This window comes from Phyllobates terribilis, unplaced genomic scaffold (assembly GCF_046119375.1).
Source record: "Phyllobates terribilis strain yellow unplaced genomic scaffold, ASM4611937v1 Scaffold_12__6_contigs__length_324123572, whole genome shotgun sequence".
Taxonomy (NCBI): Eukaryota; Metazoa; Chordata; class Amphibia; order Anura; family Dendrobatidae; genus Phyllobates; species Phyllobates terribilis.
The window spans coordinates 12,637,739-12,656,778 of NW_027362772.1; the positions used below are offsets into that span (position 1 = coordinate 12,637,739).

At 45.5% G+C, this 19,040-nt stretch overlaps 1 protein-coding gene across 2 annotated transcripts in view; it reads left to right on the forward strand.

Moving 5' to 3' along the window:
• The first annotated feature begins 218 nt into the window (after positions 1–218).
• LOC141171904 (uncharacterized) overlaps positions 219–19,040 on the forward strand; it is a 34,252-nt gene continuing 15,430 nt past the window's right edge. Inside the window, exon 1 of one of the 2 annotated variants that reach the window (XM_073655547.1) lies at positions 219–291. The gene's annotated coding sequence lies outside the window, so the exon portion shown is untranslated. The remainder of the gene's footprint in view (positions 292–19,040) is intronic. The other variant, XM_073655546.1, reaches the window with a different exon arrangement.

Consider the following 19,040-nt stretch of genomic DNA (forward strand, 5'->3'; position numbering starts at 1 on the left):
TCCTGGGGTGCCACATACACATGCAGCTCCGCTCCGTACACCTCGTACACACACGGCTCTGCTCTGTGCACCTCGTACACGCGCGGCTCTGCTACATCCACACTGTAAACCCCTCCTGACCCCACACATAAACTTCAGCTCATCCAGCACCATGACAACCAGCACAGCAGAGTCCTGCATCCACTGAGGCCCCTTATCATGTGACCCCTGACTCCTCCCCTCCTGTGACCTCATCACAGGTCCTGTGCGCACACAACAGCCATATATGCGGTGGCGGCTCTGCAGGTGGAGGTATGTGGAGACCCCCATTATAGGGCACAGTGGGCATTAACCCCTTCAGCACGGAGACGCTTTTGGGGTCTTGTGTTGCCCCTTTATAAGAATCATAAGGTTTTGTTCTGTTTCCTGTAATAGATACATACGACCCAACTATGGAGACAGGAAGTGAGGAAACATATTGTTCTCAGAGTACAGGACCCCCACAGTGTAATGCCCCCATTATGTCCCTTATACAGTATGTTTGATGCCCCCCACAGTGTAATGCCCCCATTATGCCCCTTATGCAGTATGTATGATGCCACAACACAGTGTAATGCCCCCATTATGCCCCTTATGCAGTATGTATGATGTCCCCACTAGTGTTGAGCCACCCCCGTAGTGTTCGGGTTCGGTTCGGTTCGTCGAACACCGGGATGTTCGAGGAACTGTTCGTCGAACTGTTCGTCGAACACCTTAGAACACCGTCGAACACCGTTAAAACCAATGGCAGGCAAACAAAAACACATAGGAACACATAGAAAACACCTTCAAAGGTGTCCAAAAGCTGACAAACTGCTCAGAAGACGCTTTCTTTAAAAAAGCCGGCCGGCAATTCAGCAGCGGCATACACCGGTACCCGACAATTTAGACATGAAGGAATAGAGCATCACACATAGATTAGATAGATAGAAACATGTCAGTCACATATATATGAAGTACAGTGACAGTGTTGCTTAATGTACTTGTCATTTAGTGTAAAGGATTTATTAAAAAATATAATAGTGTTTTCGTGCACCGTCTCTTTAAAAAAGCCGGCCGGCAATTCAGCAGCGGTACCCGACAATTTATAACAGACAGAATAGAGCTTCACACATAGATTAGATAGATAGAAACATGTCAGTCACATATATATGAAGTACAGTGACAGTGTTGCTTACTGTACTTGTCATTTACTGCAAAGGATTTATTAAAAAAAATAATAGTGTTTTCATGCACCGTCTCTTTAAAAAAGCCGGCCGGCAATTCAGCATCTGTACCCGACAATTTATAACAGACAGAATAGAGCTTCACACATAGATTAGATAGATAGAAACATGTCAGTCACATATATATGAAGTACTGTGACAGTGTTGCTTACTGTACTTGTCATTTACTGCAAAGGATTTATTAAAAAAAATAATAGTGTTTTCATGCACCGTCTCTTTAAAAAAGCCGGCCGGCAATTCAGCAGCGGTACCCGACAATTTATAACAGACAGAATAGAGCTTCACACATAGATTAGATAGATAGAAACATGTCAGTCACATATATAATAAGTACAGTGACAGTGTTGGTTACTGTACTTGTCATTTAGTATTAAAATAAAGGATTTATTATTAAAAAAAATTGGCGTGGGGTTCCCCGTAATTTTAGTCTCTAGCGGAGGTTAAGCAGACAGCTGGGGCAGATGTTTGAAGCCTGGGAAGGGGGTAATACCCACGGAGCTTCCCAGGCTACTAATATCAGCCCCCAGCTGAATACCTAGCCTTTACTAGCTATTAAAATGGAGGACCCCCCAAAAAAAATGACGTGGGGTCCCCCCTAATTTAATAGCTAGCAAAGGCTAGGCAGACAGCTGGGGGCTGATATTAATAGCCCAGGAAGGGAGCCATGAATATTGGCCCCCTCCCAGGCTAGAAACACCAGCCGTCAGCCGCCCCAGAAATGGCGCATCCATAGGATGCGCCAATTCTGGCACTTAGCCTCGCTCTTCCACGCTGCCCTGGTGCGGTGGCAGGGGGTAATAGGGTTGGGGTTGATGTCAGCTTATAATGCCAGCTGACATCAAGCCCAGGTTAGTAATGGAGAGGCGTCTATAAGACACCCCCATTACTAACCCCATAGTCAAAGTTAAAAAAAAAACACAAACACCCAGAATAAAGTCCTTTAATTGAAATAAAGACACAATTCTTTATTGTTCTAAATTAAACCATACTTACCATCACGCCCATTCCAGCTGAAGCCAACGATCTCCTGCAATAAAAGAAAAATAATAAAGCAACCTCATCCTTACCTTTCCATGGTTCCCAGGACAGCTTCAGCTCTGCTACATCGAGATGACAGGCTGGACCGCAGCAGAACGCTGCCATCCAGCCTGTCATCCCGCAGACACTGAGAAGCGCAGGCATGCTTGCGCTCCTCAGTGTCTCTCTGTGACGGCATCCAGATGAGCCGACAATGAACTCGGCTCACCTCATGTACGTCACTGACAGCGTGGGAAAATTCTCCTGCACTCAGCGCTTCAGCGTGAGAATTTTCCCACGCTGTCAGTGACGTGCATGAGGTGAGCCGAGTTCATTGGACATTACCTCGGCTCATCTGGATGCCGTCACAGCCAGACACTGAGTAGCGCAAGCAAGCCTGCGCTTCTCAGTGTCTGCGGGATGACAGGCTGGATGGCAGCGTTCTGCTGCGGTCCAGCCTGTCATCTCGATGTAGCAGAGCTGAAGCTGTCGTGGGAGCCATGGAAAGGTAAGGATGATGTTGCTTTATTATTTTACTTTTATTGCAGGAGATCATTGGCTTCAGCTGGAATGGGCGTGATGGGAAGTATGGTTTAATTTAGAACAATAAAGAATTGTGTGTTTATTTCAATTAAAGGACTTTTTTCTGGGTGTTTGTGTTTTTTTTAAATACTTTACTAGAAATTCATGGTGGTCATGTCTAATATTGGCGTGACCCCATGAATTTCGGGCTTAGGGCCAGCTGATAATGCCAAGCTGGCCTTAACCCCTTTATTACCCAGTGAGCCACCGCACCAGGGCCCTGGATGAGTTGGGTACAGCGCCAGAAGATGGCGCTTCTATGAACGCGCCATTTTCCGGGGCGGCTGCGGACTGCAATTTGCAGCGGGTGGGGCCCAGAAAGCTTGGGCCTCCCTGCGCTGCAGATTCCAGCCCCCAGCTGCCTAGTTGTACCTGGCTGGACACAAAAATAGGGCGAAGCTCCACGTATTTTTTTTTTAAATTCATGAAATTCATGGAATAATTAAGAAAAAAAGGGCTTCCCTATATTGTTGTGTCCGGCTAGGTACAAATAGGCAGCTGGTGGTTGGGAGCAGCCCGTTCCTGCCTGCTGTACCTGACTGGACACAAATATAGGGCGAAGCCCCACATCAATTTTTTTTTCATTATTTCATGAATTTCCTGAAATAATTAAAAAAAAATTGACGTGGGGCTTCGCCCTATATTTGTGTCCAGTCAGGTACAGCAGGCAGGAACGGGCTGCCCCCAACCACCAGCTGCCTATTTGTACCTGGCCAGACACAACAATATAGGGAAGCCCTTTTTTAAAAAAATTATTTCATGAAATAATTAAAAAAAAATTGACGTGGGGCTTCGCACTATATTTGTGTCCAGCCAGGTACAGCAGGCAGGGACGGGCTGCCCCCAACCACCAGCTGTCTATTTGTACCTGGTTGGACACAACAATATAGGGAAGCCCTTTTTTTCTTAATTATTCCATGAATTTCATGAAATAATTTAAAAAAAAAATGTGTGGGGCTTCGCCCTATTTTTGTGTCCAGCCAGGTACAACTAGGCAGCTGGGAGCTGGAATCCGCAGCGCAGGGAGGCCCAAGCTTTCTGGGCCCCACCCGCTGCAAATTGCAGTCCGCAGCCGCCCCAGAAAATGGCGCGTTCATAGAAGCGCCATCTTCTGGCGCTGTACCCAACTCATCCAGGGCCCTGGTGCGGTGGCTCACTGGGTAATAAAGGGGTTAAGGCGAGCTTGGCATTATCAGCTGGCCCTAAGCCCGAAATTCATGGGGTCACGCCAATATTAGACATGACCACCATGAATTTCTAGTAAAGTATTTAAAAAAACACAACACCCAGAATAAAGTCCTTTAATTGAAATAAACACACAATTCTTTATTGTTCTAAATTAAACCATACTTACCGTCACGCCCATTCCAGCTGAAGCCAATGATCTCCTGCAATAAAAGAAAAATAATAAAGCAACATCATCCTTACCTTTCCATGGTTCCCAGGACAGCTCCAGCTCTGCTACATCGAGATGACAGGCTGGACCGCAGCAGAACGCTGCCATCCAGCCTGTCATCCCGCAGACACTGAGAAGCGCAGGCTTGCTTGCGCTCCTCAGTGTCTCGCTGTGACGGCATAAAGATGAGACAAGCTCATGTCCAATGAACTCGGCGCACCTCATGCACGTCACTGACAGCGTGGGAGAATTCTCCTGCACTCAGCACTTCAGCGTGAAAATTCTCCCACGCTGTCAGTGACGTACATGAGGTCAGCTGAGTTCATTGGACATGAATGAGCTCACCTCATGCACGTCACTGACAGCGTGGGAAAATTCTCACGCTGAAGCGCTGAGTGCAGGAGAATTTTCCCACGCTGTCAGTGACGTGCATGAGGTGAGCTCATTCATGTCCAATGATCTCAGCTCACCTCATGCACGTCACTGACAGCGTGGGAAAATTCTCCTGCACTCAGCGCTACAGCGTGAGAATTCTCCCACGCTGTCAGTGACGTGCATGAGGTGAGCTCATTCATGTCCAATGAACTCAGCTGACCTCATGCACGTCACTGACAGCGTGGGAGAATTCTCACGCTGAAGTGCTGAGTGCAGGAGAATTCTCCCACGCTGTCAGTGACATGCATGAGGTGCGCCGAGTTCATTGGACATGAACTCGTCTCATCTTTATGCCGTCACAGCCAGACACTGCAGAGCGCAAGCATGCCTGCGCTTCTCAGTGTCTGCGGGATGACAGGCTGGATGGCAGCGTTCTGCTGCGGTCCAGCCTGTCATCTCGATGTAGCAGAGCTGAAGCTGTCCTGGGAACCATGGAAAGGTAAGGATGAGGTTGCTTTATTATTTTTCTTTTATTGCAGGAGATCGTTGGCTTCAGCTGGAATGGGCGTGACGGTAAGTATGGTTTAATTTAGAACAATAAAGGAATGTGTCTTTATTTCAATTAAAGGACTTTATTCTGGGTGTTTGTGTTTTCTTTTAACTTTGGCCATGGGGTTAGTAATGGGGGTGTCTTATAGACGCCTCTCCATTACTAACCTGGGCTTGATGTCAGCTGGCATTATAAGCTGACATCAACCCCAACCCTATTACCCCCTGCCACCGCACCAGGGCAGCGTGGAAGAGCGAGGCTAAGTGCCAAAATTGGCGCATCCTGTGGATGTGCCATTTCTGGGGCGGCTGACGGCTGGTGTTTCTAGCCTGGGAGGGGGCCAATATTCATGGCACCTTTCCTGGGCTATTAATATCAGCCCCCAGCTGTCTGCCTAGCCTTTGCTAGCTATTAAATTAGGGGGGACCCCACGTCATTTTTTTAGGGGGGGTCCTCCATTTTAATAGCTAGTAAAGGCTAGGTATTCAGCTGGGGGCTGATATTAGTAGCCTGGGAAGCTCCGTGGGTATTACCCCCTTCCCAGGCTTCAAACATCTGCCCCAGCCGTCTGCTTAACCTCCGCTAGAGCCTAAAATTACGGGGAACCCCACGCCAATTTTTTTTAATAATAAATCCTTTATTTTAATACTAAATGACAAGTACAGTAACCAACACTGTCACTGTACTTATTATATATGTGACTGACATGTTTCTATCTATCTAATCTATGTGTGATTCTCTATTCTTTCTGTTATAAATTGTCGGGTACAGATGCTGAATTGCCGGCCGGCTTTTTTAAAGAGACGGTGCATGAAAACACTATTATTTTTTTTAATAAATCCTTTGCAGTAAATGACAAGTACAGTAAGCAACACTGTCACAGTACTTCATATATATGTGACTGACATGTTTCTATCTATCTAATCTATGTGTGATTCTCTATTCTTTCTGTTATAAATTGTCGGGTACAGATGCTGAATTGCCGGCCGGCTTTTTTAAAGAGACGGTGCATGAAAACACTATTATTTTTTTTAATAAATCCTTTGCAGTAAATGACAAGTACAGTAAGCAACACTGTCACAGTACTTCATATATATGTGACTGACATGTTTCTGTCTATCTAATCTATGTGTGATTCTCTATTCCTTCTATTCTAAATTGTCGGGTACCGCTGCTGAATTGCCGGCCGGCTTTTTTAAAGAGACGGTGCATGAAAACACTATTATTTTTTTTGATAAATCCTTTACACTAAATGACAAGTACAGTAAGCAACACTGTCACTGTGCTTCTTATATGTGTGACTGACATGTTTCTATCTATCTAATCTATGTGTGAAGCTCTATTCTTTCGGTTCTAAATTGTCGGGTACCGGTGTATGCCGCTGCTGAATTGCCGGCTTTTCATGTTTCACTGTGAGCACTGTTCCCATCGATTTGGGCAATCACTGTAATGCCACAACCACCATGGCCGTGGCATTACAGTGAGTGGCAGACAATCCCTGCATGATTGGTGCTCTAAATAGCGCCAGACATGCAGGACAAGCTTTTGGTGCACGAACAGTTATCGAACATAACCTCGAACAGCCGAATTTTTTGCAAATCGTTCGGGTTCGTCGAACAACTCGAACACCGCCCAAAACAGCTCGAATTTGAGATTGGCGAACAGTTCTAGTCGAACACCGCTCATCTCTAGTCCCCACACAGTGTAATGCCCCTTATGCAGGATGTATGATTCCTTCTCCCACACAGTATAATGCCCCATTATTCCCCTTATGCAGTATGTATGATGCCCCCCACAGTGTAATGCCCCCATTATGCCCCTTATGCAGTTTGTATTATGCCCCCACACAGTGTAATGCCCCCTATGCAGTATGCATGATGCCCCCACACAGTGTAATGCCCCCATTATACCCCTTATGCAGGATGTATGATGCCCCCACGCAGTGTAATGCCCCCATTATGCCCCTTATGCAGGATGAATGATGCCCCCATTATGCTCCTTATGCAGTATGTATGATGTCCCCACACAGTGTTATGCCCCTTATGCAGGATGTATGATGCCTCCACACAGTGTAATGCCCCCATTAGGCCCCTTATGCAGGTTTATGATGCCCCCACACAGTGTAATGCCCCCATTATGCCCCTTATGCAGTATGTATGATGCCCCCACACAGAGTAATGCCCCTTATGCAGGATGTATGATGCCCCCACAAAGTGTAATGCCCCCATTATGACCCTTATGCAGTATGTATGATGCCCCCCCACACAGTGTACTGCCCCCATTATGCCCCTTATGCAGTATTTATGATGCCCCCCTACAATGTAATGCCCACATTTTGCCCCTTATGCAGTATGTGTAATGCCCCCATTATGCCCCTTATGCAGTATGTGTGATGCCCCCACACAGTGTAATGCCCCCATTATGCCCCTTATGCAGGATGTATGATGCCCCCACACAGTGTACTGCCCCCATTATGCCCCTTATGCATTATGTATGATGCCCCCCTACAATGTAATGCCCACATTATGCCCCTTATGCAGTATGTGTAATGCCCCATTATGCCCCTTATGCAGTATGTATGATGCCCCTACACAGTGTAATGCCCCCTGTATGCCCCTTATGCCGTATGCATGATGCACCCACACAGTGTATGCCCCTGTGATCAAGTGACCGGATGTAACGCACAGACAAACCCTATAACCATATGTTACTTTACTGACAAGGGTGATGGTCCCGACACATATAGGCTATTATGCGCTTTGGCATGGAACACATAACTACAGGCATGCGCAGTCACGGGTACGAGTGGTGTGTCGTTAATTCGTTTATCCGGTGTTTCAATCTAAAACGCATCACTTCCGGACATGCACACTAGGGGATGTACATTATTGGACCTCTAGCGCTTGAGAAGTAGCGCAGGCGCAGTACATTGTTGTAGACAGACTCCATTCTATATGTCCTATGACAATTCACCTCTAGGAATGGGAATGGGTCTCCTAGTCTGGGGAGGGGTTTGGATAAAGTGAATATTTATACATGGACACCTGGTTATTAGGCACACTATGATGAATATCATGTATCATCATCCCTGTATGAACCTGGCAGATTATTGAACCATTCTCTGATGAGTACCATACCCTTTCCTTTATACCTTGAGACATATCTGTTCCCATGTAATGTATCAATGTATTTTTTTGATATATCAGAATTAACTAGGGTTTCTGAGGGACAGCCACCGGTGAGTGGTGGCACCATTGTTGTTCCTTAGGGCGCCAACCTCCGTGGCCAGGCAGTACCAGCTTTGTTTAGGTACAGAATAGAGTACGATAGTGACTGTATTAATTACTCAGCAGCGTCATTGTTTTCATCTTTATGTATATATATATTTTAGTGCGGTGGTGTTCACACTGTGCAGTAATGAGGCAGTGACCCAAGAAAAGTTCAACTTAAGCTTTATTTGGCAAAAACTCACACAGTGAAGGCGCTTTATCCTCCGAATCGCAAGAATAAAAGCCCATGCCGGGTTTTATTAAATCTGCCTTGGGCAAATAGCTTGACCAAGTCCAAACTTAATTTTATTCTTCACTGCGACCACAGGCTTGCCTGTGATTGCAAAGCACTCCAGCGGGTTCAATATGCTTTGGTGCATATATGTAGATATATATATGTGTTAGTCCAGTTTCCAATGCATACAATTAAAAAAAGTTTAAGATTTTATTTTAGGGGGGGGGGGGGGTTCTTATAGTATTGCCCCCTTCACACAACATGGTACCATCCACCCCACCGACTACCCTATGGCTGATAAATAAATACTCACTTAGGCCACTGCCCACTAACAGTATTTGGTCAGTATTTTTTCTCAGGAGTGGGCGCCAAAACCAGGTGAGGAACAATCAGAGAAAAGGTATAATAGAAACATGTCACCAGTTCTCCATTTATCACCCACTCCTGGTTTTGGCTCCCACTCCTGAGAAAAATACCGAACAAATACTGATAGTGGATAATGAACCCAGAACCTATGAGATATTTACCACACAATAGTTAGCAGGGCTGTATCATCAATAGCTGAAGCCCATGTGGCCGCTATGGTGCCCATGAATTGAAAGGGCTTGAACCGAGCAGGGCTGTGGAGTCAGTAACCAAACCCTGACTCCTCAATTTCCACGACTCCGACTCCCTCATACATGGCTCATGTTTAAGTGATAAATTTACTGTAGCAAAGATTCATCTCAGCTAAAAGTGTAGATCCTTAGATCAGGAACAGGACAGACATTTATAAGACATTTCATAACTTTCCCAAATTCTTATGAAAAAATATGCCCCACAAACTGCATTGAACTACTGTACCCAATTTATTATATATTTTCGTAGTCGGTCCATTTTATACCGTCTCCAACTCCAACTCCAGAGCCCTGCAAGCACCCTCTCCTTCCCCACCATTACAATTTCAGTGATATCCACATTCCCATGACTGTGAAACCATTGAATAAATAGTGAATCAGGGAGTTGAAAGCTTACTGATCCACAGTTCAGTCGTCGCCTGTGAGTCAAAGACTCCGTGCACTGCAGGCACAATGGCGTCACTACATCACACCTGTAGTGGAGCCTCAGTACTCACACTGCACAGACTGGAGCAGCGCACCTCAGGAACAGGGTTGGATGAGTAGTGTGTGTTTTAATATCAGGAATTTTGGGGGCAATCATACTCTGTGGTATCTTTGGGGGCAATCATACTGTCTGGGGGCCCTCATTCTGTGCTAGATGGGCACACAGAACAATTTCCTGGTGATGAGTCAGATAGGGATAAGTACTTGAGAAATACAGACATTCAGTCCATCTGGTTGCAGGGTGTTGTGTGCCAGGAGGTAGACATCGAATAGTATGTTCTGAAGGAAAGCAGAGATATAATGTCAGTGTGAATCTGGATACCAGGCAGGGAGCATAGTAGAGACAAAGAGCAGGACGAGGTCCTAAGCTCAGGCCAGGAGACCTACTAAGATGATACAGAACTTTGCCCTGAGTGGACAGTAGGCCTAATTAAAGGAGATTAAGTTAAGGAAGGATTCCTTATCTTAAGCAAACAATTGTATATACTAGAGAGGAAGCCACAGTGTTGCCAAACTGGGACACAAGTTCTCCTATGGAGATCTGAAGATGCAGTGTCATAGAAAGGAGTATGTGGCCTTCATCGAATGGACTTTGACAGTACTAGTGAGGAGTCGTACTGATGCACTTCAGCCAGCGAGGTCTTCACAAATCAACTGGGAGCTGAGAGTAGCTCTGAGGAGCCATAGTGACACATCTCAACCTGTATGGTTCCCACAGGTGATGATGGGCTTTCCCATAATAATTTACTGGACTGATGTAGCTTGTAACAAAAGTTATGTACTGCTACATGTAACCGGAAAGTTCCTAATTCTGCTATATATTGTAGGGGTTTGATACTCACTCAGCTGCTTTTGAGGTACTCAGAGGAGTCAGTTTCTTTAAAATGTCCAAGGCAGGTTTATTCGAACGTCATAAACTGCATTTTCAAAGTAAATAAAGCATAGTCTTGTCTGGCACAAAGTAACAAAACAGGAAAATGAACAGTCCATACAGTGCTGCGGGTTCGCCCGCTCACAGTCAGAGTCCTTCAGCACAGACACGCTGTAGGTCTCTACACCTCCAGCCACAGAAACTGAATGAGACACTCTGTCTCCATTTTATTCACATGCCCTGGGGTGGGGATATGTGAGCAGCCAATCCCTCCCAACTCTTATTACTGTTCGAAAAACTGGCCCTGATATTCCCTGTTAACACTCTCAGCACTACGTGTGCTGGAGCATACTTCCTGGGTTTACATCAACGAAGCAGCCAAATTCGGTGACACACATCTCCCCTCAAGGACCTGTCCGGTGGCCATCTTGCATATTCTGCCCTCTGCCCAAAGCCGGGGGGCTTGGCACCTTCCGCTACCAAACAGTGGACCATCGAAAATGCATCAGAATTGCCATGCAGTTTCCTGGGTTTATGCTCTACATGAAATCTAAAATCTGAAGGGCTAGGAACTAGAGATGAGCAAATGTTTCAATATTCGGTTCGGATTACGATTGCTGAATTTACAATATTCGCCGATCTATTCGTCGAATGTTCATCAAACGTTACCGAACGCCATATGATTCAATATGGGGCAAAAAAAACGCATACACAACACCTTCAAGCGGGCCCAGAAGCTGCCAACACACATCAAATTAGGGGTAGACACCAGGAAAGTGCCATCAATTGACCCAGAGTACAAGTACTATAATTATTACTATTACAGCGACATTTATTCCGTGGTGTTTTATATGTCAAAAGGGGTCACCGACTGGTATAAAAGGAGAGAGGACCCTGCTCGTGAGGGTACAAAAACAATCTACAAACGATGAGTGAGGATACAGTAGGTCAGGGTACTGCTAGTTGTGTAGCGGTATGCTGGAGCGAGGGTTGCCACAGATTGTATTCTTGCATTCTTTGGAGGAGCAGAGTTGAGTTGTTATGAGAAGGGGCTGTTGGGACTTTAAGCAAAAGTTTTGCCCTATGTTGTGAATCTTCTGCTTGAAGAATGAGGCTTAGGCTGTGTGTCCACGATGCGCATGGTAGAAGGCCTGCCATGGTCCCCAATTATAATCCGCATGTGCTGTGCACATGCTGCGGAAATTTCCGCTGCGGATTATCATTGCGGAAAAAAACGCAGCACTACCAATTATTTTGCGGAAGTGCTGCGTTTTCGCCGCCATTGACTTGCATTGAAACGCATGGATTACGTATCACTGCATATGTAGATGCGCATTCCACGCATTACAATGTGCGGATGGTACCCCAGTCTAGAGGACAGGAGACTCTCCTCGGGTACCATAGAACCTGTGAAAAAAAGAATAAAATAAAAAAGAAATATTATATTTACCTTCTGACGGCCCCCGCTACGCTCGTCCTCCCTCCCTTGCCGGCAGATCGCAGTGGACTGAAGGACCTACGCTGACGTTTTAGTCATGTGACGGCAGTTCCTTCAGTGCAGTGTACCGTGATCTGCCGGCAGCCAGGACGGAGCAAAGCAAGACTGCGGGGGCCATCAGAAGGTAAGTATAGATTTATTTTTTTATTTTTTACCATTCTTTACTGTCACTCTATATAGATCCATGCCGGTTGCATGGATTTATATAGTGTGACCACGTTGACAAGCACTTTCCAAGTGATGCTAAAATCGCTTGGAAAGAGCTTGTCAACCCGCATGTGGAAATGCATGTGAAGAACGTTTCACATCCGCATGTCCCTGGCAGGAAAAACGCATGTACAATCCGCATGCGTTTTTTTCTGCCAGGGAGGTGCAGAAACGCTCAGGAAAAATCCGGAGCATTTCTGCATCGTGGGCACATAGCCTAAGTCTTCAGCTGAGATGAGAGGGAGGGAGAGCTGGTGGACAGAGGAGGGACTTGAAAGTACTGAATAGCTAGTTATGGTTGTGAGACACGTATGATATGAGAGATGAGAAGTAGGTTTGTTTTGCTGCAGTGAGCAATTGCGCAGCATTTTGAAAACTTCTGTTACTGGACTCCACTCCCTTTCTTTGGCAGTCCCACAGCGGTACGCCTTGTAGATGAGGGGCTGGAAGAACATGTGCTCCAGTAGATGACAAGCGCTGCATCAAGTGGCCTCTTCTCCTCTTCCTCCACCTTAACATCACACACAGTACAGTCCTCAGAGGTGGCACCCCATTTACCCTTGATTTCACCTACGTCACAACTCTCCAACCGGCCAACTGACTATGGGGAAGCACAGATGGGCGAGTCTGCAGAGCTGTTCACACATTCTATTCCGGGGCATCAGAGGTCTGATCCAAAGCTTCACAGACTCAAGAGGGAGAAAGCATGTGTAGCGATGCCCAAAGTTTTTTTCAGTTGATCCGGGTCTGGACGAAGTAGGGTCCAAGAAGAATCCAAACCCTCGTCAGCTGACGTTAATCTGGGCATGGATGGGTTGGAGAAAAAAATAAATACACACCAGAACATGGAGAAATAAACTAATAGAAAACAGGGGTTGGAGAACTAACCTACTAAACAGATAGGGTTGGAGAACTAAACCACTACACACCAAGGGATGGAGAACTAAACCACTAGACACCAAGGTGTCACTAGACAGCAAGTGTTGGAATCCCCAAGTCTTGCAGGACAAACCTTTGTATCTAACACTTCCTCCAGTGCTTCTGCATCCTCCACCTCCTCTAGGGCCTCCACTTGCGACCTCAACCTCTGCCTTACTGAAGCACATGTTCCAACAGTGCAGAGAGAATCCCCCCCACCTCTGTACTGCACAGCCAGGTCTCACCGCAATCAGGCAATGTTAAAATTAATATGCCTGGGAGATGGCAGTCATACAGCTGAAGAGTTGTGGACAACTCTCCAGGCCGAGTTTGAGCAATGGCTGTCTCCACTGAACCTGGAGCAAGGGAAGGCGGTGTGTGATAACGGTGCAAACCCGGTAGTGGCCCTTCGCCTGGGCAACCTCAGACACGTGCCTTGCATGGCTTGCATCCTCAACCTGATGGTACAGCAATTTCTCCGCCAGTATCCTGGCCTGGATGCGCTGCTGCAGATACCATGGTCTCTGCGTGCACACTTAAAACTATAAAAATGAGCAGGATATTTAGTATAAAAGCCAGACTACTACACATCGAGCAAACACCTTCATGATGATAGAGGCCACCATCTCCTTAGCTTGCTAGTACTTTTTTGTGGGAATGAGCTTGTCTCCAACCAGCCAGGAATATCCAGTTTATTTTGTAGACTGGCTGAGCAAACATTAGTTTCTCACAAAGGAGCTGAAGACACTGAGTGGCAGTAGGTGCAAGTTTCTCTAGCATGACCTTTTTGTTATTGTTAGATATCAGAGGGAGAACATAGCTGGGCTTTGCCAAGGTGCCATATTGCATCTTAAGTCTTATAGACCCTGCACTTGCAGCCTTACATTCTACAGGATGGTGGGGAAGGAGACAGTAGATTGTAGAGTTGCATTAGCTCCGGTGGTGTTGAGGTGAGGTGGCAGCGAGGCAATGGCAGGCTGTAGGCTGTCTTAAAGAGATGGGTTTTCAGGTTGTGTCTGAAGGATTCGAATGTGGTGGCTAATCGGACATGTTGAGGTACAGAATTCCAGAGGATGGGGGATATTTGGTAGAAGTATTGGAGGTGATTGGATGAGGAAGAAATAAGGAAAGAAGGAGGTCTTTGGAGGACTGGAGGTTACGTAAGGGAATATATCGGTAGATTAGTTCAGAGATGTATGGAGAAGAAAGTTTGGCTTTGTACGTCAGTGTTAGTAGTTTGAACTTGATACACTGGGCAATTTGGAGCCAGTGAAGGGATCTTATAGATTGCAATCTTATGGATTGCTGGAGTCAGTCCACAGTAAAAAGCAGCCAAAGAGTGTCTGGGAACCTTTCCACACTTCTCTTAGCCAGGGCTGCTTCTCGGCAGGGTTGGACGTGCCCACCAGAGAAGCGGAGAATCCTCCGGTGGGCCCTGGCTTCTCCATCGGGAGAGTTCATAGCGCAAACCTTTCAGGTTGTGATGATAAGGCCATCCATCTCCTTAGGTTTCTGTTACTTGAAATGCAAGCACAAGTATGCAGCCAGCCACCCACCCACCCACAGTCCGCAATACTAAACTGCCACATTTCTGGACAGCTGCTTGCACTTGAAATGTTGCATTTTAGGCTCATGGAGGCGGAAGCTTTTCACAACCTCATGGCGGCAGCCGGGTCTCCATACTTGGTCCCCAGCCACTATTTCGCCCGATGTCGTCCCCACCTTCCACAAGCACGAGTCCCAGAACATTACCTGTGCCCTCCCCAGTGCACTTATTGGGAAGGACTGCCTAATCAAAAACATGTGGCCAGGGACGGTTCGGAGCCAGTCCACAGTAAAAAAACAAAAAAGCAAAACAGCCATAGAGTGTCCGGGAACCTTTCCACACTTTTCTTAGCCAGGGCTCCTTCTCGGCAGCATTGGACGGGCCCACCAGAGAAGCGGAGAATCCTGCGGTGAGCCCTGGCTTCTCCTTCAGGAGAGTTCATAGCACAAACCTTGCAGCTGCTAGGTGGTCCCTCAGAATCAAATCCTCTGGTGAGCCCAATGTTCTTCAGTCTGACTCTGCTTCTCGGTGAGAGTTGTATTTCACCACAGCCATATTCTTTAGCTTGGTGAAAGGACTGGCATCGAGGGAAACCGTATCTACTCCGGCTGTCATTTCTCCTAGGAAGTCCTCTAATGCAGCTTGTTGCATAAGCAATGGCAGCCCATCCAACATCAGCTCATACTTCTCGGTGGTGCTTAGTCACAGACAAAGATGTTTCTTTACGCCTTGAATATAATCACTACAGAGTTGGACAATGGCCTGATCTGCAATGCATTTTGAGAAATAACGTGCATAAGCAAAGCCACGGTTTAGGCCACTGAAGGTCATTAAGCGAAACTCATACAGCTTTCCCACAGACTGAAAGAGGTGTATCAAAACTTCCAAGATAGCCAAGACTTCCCTGTTCTCCCCAAGAGGACGACTGTCCATGTTCTCCTCCTCATCCTCCTCCTCATTATCACCTAATCCGCATTAAGATGAGATGAGGTTGGGCTGCATAGTTCCTTGCTCCACCTGCAATGCCTCCTCTTTAACTGTGAGCACCGAGCGTTTCAGTAGACAGAGAAGCGGGATGGTGACGCTAATTATGGCGTCGTCGCGGCTCACCATCTTCAGAGTCCTCAAAGTTTTGGAGGACGGCACAGATGTCAGACATCCATGCCCACTCATCAGTTCTTATGTGCGGAGGCTGACCTGAATGCAGATGGGCGTGTTGATGCTGGTACTCAACAACTGCCATCTGCTGCTCACAAATCCTTCCCCACATCTGTAACGTTGATTTCGAACATTTGGTGACATCACACAACAGTCGGTGAACTGGAAGCTGCAAACACTGCTGAAGCACTGCCAGGGTGGCGGAAGCATTGTATTTTCACAAGCAGCTCTGGCAGATCTGGGTAGGTTTTGAGAAACCGTTGAACCACTAAGTTGAGCACATTTAGTGCTCTCTCATTACTAATATGAACCCCTGCATGGAGAACAATATCAGCATTGAAAAATTAAAAGATGAAATATAGCCTGCATTATATACCACAGTACTAAGAAAACCAATTTCGATTATATCTTGTGTACCCCTGTGACAAAAATATCTGCACCAAAGAATAAATTTCACTAGAGTAGAACTAGTGTAATGGTGATCGACAACTCTTCCACTACAGCCAAACCCAATAGATGGATACCCAATCAGGATTCTCCACATTTCCAAAAATTAGTGGCTGACACCATCAAAGTGGCATCAATTTCACTACAGTAGAAATTGTATAATTAGGACCGACACCTCTTCCAGTAGATGGAGACACAATCAGAACTGTTCACATTTAAGAAAATTAGGGCCTAAGACCTTCCCGGTGGCCTAGAGATTGGAGATGGTGGAGTTCAACCTCTTTGTTTACTCCTACACATGACAAAGCTATCTTTTACGTGACCACAACTGCTTGACCAAGGGCTCGCTGCAATGCTTAAAGAGGGCGGAGTACGGTGAAATAGACAAACTGCTAGACCGTGAGTGGGGTGCAGGCGGAGATGTTTCGGTGGATTGAGAAACGTGGTGTGCTCAGTGAAACAAACACAGCAGGCATGTCCGTTTCTGTTACAGCTGACTGGAGTGACTATACTACTGTAGGTTCTGCGGACAGAGACCTGCGTGACAATACTTGGCACAGTAACAGAGGAGGAGGAAGAAGCAGCAGATGCGTTTGATGGGGCAGCTGATGGTTGTTTATTGAAAATCAATTTTGAGTTTATCATGTTTGTGTACCCTTGTGTTGAGAACAATATCTGCACCAAAAAATAATTTCACTAGAGTATAACTATTAGAATGGATACCAAAACATCTTCCACTACAGCTGACCCAGCAGATGGAGACCCAACCAGGAGTGTTCACATTAAAAATAATTAGGGCCTGACACCACCGAAGTGGCATCAATTTCAGTAGCTTAGAAGTAGTATAATGGGGACAGACACCTCTTCCACTACAGCCAACCCAATAGATGGAGACCCTTTCAGGATTCTCCACATTTCCAAAAATTAGTGGCAGACACCAGCAAAGTGGCAGCAATTTCACCAGATTAGAAGTAGTTTAATTGAGACAGAAACCTCTTCAGAAACCCAATAGATGGAGACCCAATCAGGAGTCTCCACATTTCCAAAAATTAGTGGCAGACACCAGCAAAGTGGCAGCAATTTCACCAGATTAGAAGTAGTTTAATTGAGACAGAAACCTATGTAAGTTAAGGGCCTGAGATGAGTTGAGAGATTTTACAGGTTTATGACAAGGAGATGTACAGACGGTCTATCATAGTGTTTCTGAGAAGGCTTTCCGATGCAATCCCCAGAGTCGTTAACCATTGTTCCCATAGTTTTAAAAATTTTTTGAGGACATTTCTTTTAATATATGTTCCCCTTTCCATACCTAAGACATTATTTAGTTTGGATTTCAATTCTTCTATCTTTGGGTGGGATTTTTCTATCCAATGTAGTGCTAAAAGTTTTCTAGCTTGAAATAGTACTCGGGAGATAGCTATAGCTATAAGTGAATCCGAATCCAGCCCCTCCACCAACAGACCAAGTATGCAGATTTGGGGTTCCTATTGTATATGGATTCCAAACACAGATTATATTAAGTCAACTACCCCCTTCCAATAGTTCCCAATGTTTACAGACTCCCACATCATGTGCATTAAATGAGCGTAGTTTTTCCTGCATCTTGGACACAGGTTGTCCACTCGTATACCAATTTTAAATAGGATACTGGGGGGTCTTATGTACTCTATGAGTAAGAAAGATTTGGGACAGTCTTTGTAATTCGGACAAGGATAATTTAGGAATTAGATCCAGCACTTCTTTCCATTGTTCCTCAGATAGGGGACCCGAATTAGAAAAACACAATGAAGCAAACATCAGCTCACCGGGTTGAGAAATTCCTGGAATAAGGGTGTGGTGCACGTAGACTTCAGGCTGGTTTCCTGAGCAATTGAACTGTGGAAAAAAAATGGAAAGTCCAGCAACCGCAAAAATCATAAAACATCACATTTATTAGTAGATTAAAACATGAAAAAGGAAAATTTAAAAACCATGATAGTGCAAGGGTTGACGCGCTTCGAGCTACACTAGCTCTTAATCATTTTTTTTTCCAGGGGACCCAAATCTCTTTCCCACTTTACTTTGGCTGTGATGGGATAGTTTTCTAAATGCACAGCCATAAGCTGCTTATATATATATATATATGGGAAATTAAACCCTTTGTGTCTATCGCAGAAGCAATTGTATCAATTATAGAGTGCTTATTTATAATAATGTCATTTGCTCTGAGTTGTTCATTATACACATGATTTATTTGAAAAAATTGCTAAAACATTTTGCGAGTAAGATTATAACCTGCTCTTATTTGTTCGAAGTTTTTAAATATTTCCTCATTTAGAAGTTGTGACAAAAGAAAAATCCCCGTATCTTCCCAATTGTTGAAGCCTTTTAGCTTGTATATCTCTGGCATGTTGTAGTTATACCATACAGGTGTATAGTTTGTGAATTTCCCAATTCCTAACATTCTTGCCTCTATACCATACTTTATATATCAGGTTCATGTGGGACAGTTTGGGACATTCTCTCGGGGGGTGACCCATGTCTAATACTGACATTGGCAGGTTCCATTTAGTTTCTTCTCTAACTAGTTGACCTGATATTCCACAGTGCTCTGTTGTTCCCCAACCGTGAAACTGTTGCATTTG